This window comes from Gossypium raimondii, chromosome 12 (assembly GCF_025698545.1).
Source record: "Gossypium raimondii isolate GPD5lz chromosome 12, ASM2569854v1, whole genome shotgun sequence".
Classification (NCBI taxonomy): Eukaryota; Viridiplantae; Streptophyta; class Magnoliopsida; order Malvales; family Malvaceae; genus Gossypium; species Gossypium raimondii.
Genome location: NC_068576.1, coordinates 46,491,782 through 46,496,240, shown reverse-complemented (window position 1 = coordinate 46,496,240; position 4,459 = coordinate 46,491,782). Strand labels below are relative to the sequence as shown.

The 4,459-nt window shown below is 38.3% G+C and overlaps 1 pseudogene; it reads left to right on the top strand.

Annotated features, from left to right (window-relative positions):
* The first annotated feature begins 675 nt into the window (after positions 1-675).
* LOC105784800 (F-box/kelch-repeat protein At1g26930-like) lies at positions 676-2,342 on the top strand (annotated as a pseudogene).
* Positions 2,343-4,459: the final 2,117 nt, after the last annotated feature.

Genomic DNA, 4,459 nt, shown 5'->3' with positions numbered 1-4,459 from the left:
TGTTAGCCAAACAGTAAGTCCCTCGCAACATTGTTGGTATTATTGTCATTAATTCTAGTTTTTTGTCACTTCCTTCCCTTCCCTCATGTTCGTTTTTATGTTTTTAGCTTTTAATCACTTTATTTTTGTCCTGATTCATGAAATGCGATTAATGAAATTGTAATCAGATCTATTTCTCTCTCTCTCTCGTCTTCTTCTTTCGAATCTAGCAGTAATATTTGCATATTTCTTTTTTTATGTTACGTTTTTTTTCGTTGTATGAAATACTGAGATCTGGTACTTTTTTTTTCTCTTCGCTTCGTTTATCGTGAATTTCCTTTTTCCTTGTTTTATAAATTTGTTTCTGTTTATTCTCATTTGACTTTTTCAATTCTTTTTTTTCCATAACCAATACACAAGCCAAAAAAAAAAAAAAAATCTGCTTCTGAACTGTAGACTTTTTTTTTCTATAAATCTCAATTGGATTATTCTTTTATTGGCTTCAAGTTTCTGTTTGATTTATATTATCTTTTTTTAATTTTAATTAAAATTCTTGACAGCGTTTTCTTGTTCCGGGGGACCAACCCCCCCCCAAAAAAAAAAAACTTGTGCTTGTTACGGTGATTTGAAAAATTCCCGTATTTTTATTTTGAGGGAGTTTTTCCTGTTAGACGTTGGGGAGGGGGCAGAAGAGTCATGTTGGAGAACCGGTCCTGCGAGTCGTATTGGTTGTTTGCAAGCTCTTGTCAACAAGGAACCAAATGGTCTTACATGTTCAATGGGAAGCGTTCACCAGAATTCGGCGAATCCGATGGTACTTCTCGGGAAACCAAGTTGTGTAAGCTCTCTTCCGATGATTCTTCCAGCGACGATAACAATGATACTAATACTAGCACTACTTTCCCACAAGGCTTACCTGACCTCCTCTTGCCTGTTTCACCTGACCAATCCGACGATGACAGTAAGCAATCTGAGTCTTCTTCGGATTTGGATTCTTCACTTATCCACCGTCACCCCATTGGACTGGACAAACCGGATTTGAATGTCCAATCAGACGACGACAGCCTGTCGAATTCCGTGGAGGACTCACCGCAGGAACCGTCTATGGAAGATGATGATAAGGGCATCTCGGATTCTCCTATGGGAGTAGAGGAGGATGGTGCTAGGGAACATGTTGGGGATTTGTCGTCAGATTTGGATGCATTAATCCAACTAATTGGGAGAGACAACTCCATCAGTTGTCTGATAAGGTGCTCAAGTTCTGATTATGGTTCCATTACCTTGTTGAACCCGGAGTTTTCGTTCCTTAATTAGGAGCGGAGAGATCTATAAGTTGAGGAGGCAGAATGGAGTGGTTGAAGATTGTGTATACTTTTCTTGTCACCTCCTTCAGTGGGAGGCATTTGATCCAATTCGATACAGGTGGATGCATTTGCCAGTGATGCCTCCTAATGAATGTTTCCCTTTTTGAGATAAGGAATCCTTGGCTGTAGGAACTGAGTTGCTTGCCTTTGGGAAAGAGGTGACTTCCCAGGTTATATATAGATACAGTATTTTGACAAATTCAAGGACTTCTAGCACCAGTATGATGCTCCGAGGTGCTTGTTTGGTACAGATAGTCTAGGAGAGATTGCAATTTTAGTTGGTGGTTGTGATTCTCAGGGTAATATCCTGAGCTCTGCAGAAATGTATAATTCTGAGACGCAAAAGTGGGAGACTCTCCCAAGCATAAGTCGAGGAAGATGTGTAGTAGGGTTTTTATGGATGGGAAATTTTATGTGATTGGGGGAGTTGGTGGAGTTGGGAAAGATACAAGAGTTCTCACTTCGGGTGAGGATCGTACGATTTAGAGACAAAAAAATGGACTGAAATTCCAAATATGTCTCCAGGCAGAAGTGGAGCAGCTGGTGAGGCTGAGATTCCTGTGGCTGTTGGGGCACCCCATCATGTTGCAGTAGTAAATGATGAACTGTATGCTGCTGTTTATGCTGACATGGAGGTAAAGAAGCATGATAAGGAGAGAAACTCATGGGTGACGATTGGAAGATTGCCTGAAAGAGCAGTTTCAATAAATGTGGGGTCTTGCATTTAGAGCATGTGGAGATCGCCTTATAGTGATTGGTGGACGTAGGACTTCTGGCGATGGCTATATAGAGTTGAACTCATGGGTTCTATACTGAAAACTTGTGCATGCTGCACATCAAAATTCCTTCCTGTTTATATGTTTCATTTCTTAAGGCAAATATCGAACAGCCTGATGGTTTTTCTAGTTACTTAAACTTTAGAGTGATTGAAATAGTGAATCTTCCATTTAAATTCCTGTGTGTAAAGTTTGAAATCATAAGCTAGTCAGCCAGATTTTGTTAATATTCAATGGATGCCACCGGCCATGACCTTTGCAAATTCACAGTTAGCATGGCCAATGGCCATAGTCTCTGTTGGAGTTCAGAGTGTGCTCTGCAATGATGAAGATCTTAGTTTTCTTGGTTTTTGGAGAGATCTGTCTGGGTTAAAGAATATTTCATAAAACGAATATCAATTATGACATTTCTGCCCTAACATTCTTTTCAGAGCTGGGGTGCAAAGAAAGTATATTTCTTAGGAGCTAGGTTCCCAACTAACTATATATAATATATTATATACACACACATATAAAGCAACACTTACATATAGGGAGATAGGCCTTTGTGAGGAATCTAATCTTTGTGCGGTTGATACTAGATATAGGTCATTAGGATGGTTGCTTACTGGATGATCTATCTTTATGGGTGGCTTATTTTATTTTATTTTATTTCCTGCTCTATACTTGGGAATATGGGCTATTTCATTAGTGTTTTTTTACACCGATTTTTGCTTTTGATATATGACTGTAGCATTTATGTTAGATATGTCTTTAGAAACCCAGAAAACTTAGGGCCCCTTTGGATGCAACTGGATCTCAGTACGTTTTTTTTTTAGGTTAAAAAAAATTACAACTGAAATGTTAGCAAACGCCAGGCTGTTTGGAAAGCATTCTTCAGTGCATTGAAAATGCATTTCACCTCACCGGAGCCTTAATTTCAGACTGGAGCCTTTTGTTCCAGTACAAATTTCTCAACTTCAATTGCTTTTTCTTTTCCTCTTTTACCCATATATTCTTCAGATGCATTCTTCAAGCTTTTCTGATGTTTGGTTACCCTTCTTCTCCCATTTCCCCTTCCCTTTGGGTTGCAAATCAGTTTGGTCAAGGACCTCTTTCGGTTCCTCTTTCATCCAGGTAAGGCTTCTTCTCCTTCATTCTTCATTCCTTTTTCTTCTTCCGTTCTTCATCTTCTCTTCTCAGCATAATCTGTCTTCAGCTATAAATAAAGAAGCACGCAATTTACCAAATTCGTCAACGAAGACAAAGTCCAATTCACCGAAAGAAACAATGGCGAGCCTTCGTTGAACAAGTAGAGTATCTCGACGTTCTCACTAAAATCGGTAAAAAATCGGCGTTTCCAAGCCCGAGCACGTCCTTCATTCTTGTCCATTTCGGATTATCTGTTTTTGATCTTTCAACATAAAGGATTACTTTACAACCAACTCTTTTATTTATTTTCTATCTTTGCTGTTGCTTACTCTTAGCAGAAAACATGTTTTTGCAGTTATTAAATTGGAAAATTATAGGATAATTTAATTTAAGCTATACTTGTTATTTGCAGCTTCTGTAAATTGGGTTTGATAGAACCTTTGAGATTAGTTAAGCTGGTTCCTTAAAAATGGTAGTAATAGCTTCATTTGTTGATTTGGTTTGTAATTTCTTTCAATGAACCCTTAATTTTTTTGGTACTCAATCTGGATTATAGAACTGAAAGTTTTCAAGTGTGTGTGTGAGTTGGGGGGGGGAGGCTGCTTATGGTCCTTGAAATTGGAACTTGGAATGGAAAACTTGCAAGCTAGAGCTAGGAGGCATACATTTGATATAAAATATTTCATTTTGAGTATTATTGTGTGTTAGAGGTTGCTTATGATTTCTGTACTAGCATTTCTCTATAATGGTAGTTTCTTGATATGTAACTCATTGTGATCTCTTTGCAGGGGAGATGTCCATCGAGATGGGGATTACCATAAAGCAGTCCATGTCTGGAATTTTACCGAGAGGACACAAGAATTACTTCTCCAAAACGTCAGATCGCAAGGACTCGTGGCGGGGTTGTGGGATATCTCCAGTCTTGGCCATATATCTGCTGGTGACTCATCGCTAATAACAACACGATAAGTGAATCCAATTTCACAAGTCTTGATCTTGCTTCTTTCATAGGAATTTGAAAAAGCTGTTCGGTCTTTAATCTTTCTATGTGTGCGTGCACGATATTCTCCCATGTTCTTGTTTATCATTGCTACTTTCATTGTTTTATATACTTGCTAGATTTGGTTAATACATTTCTTTTAAATATCTACTTGATAGTTTCCTAACAGATATTCTCGCTTGAAAATTTCAACCCATTCAATGTTATTT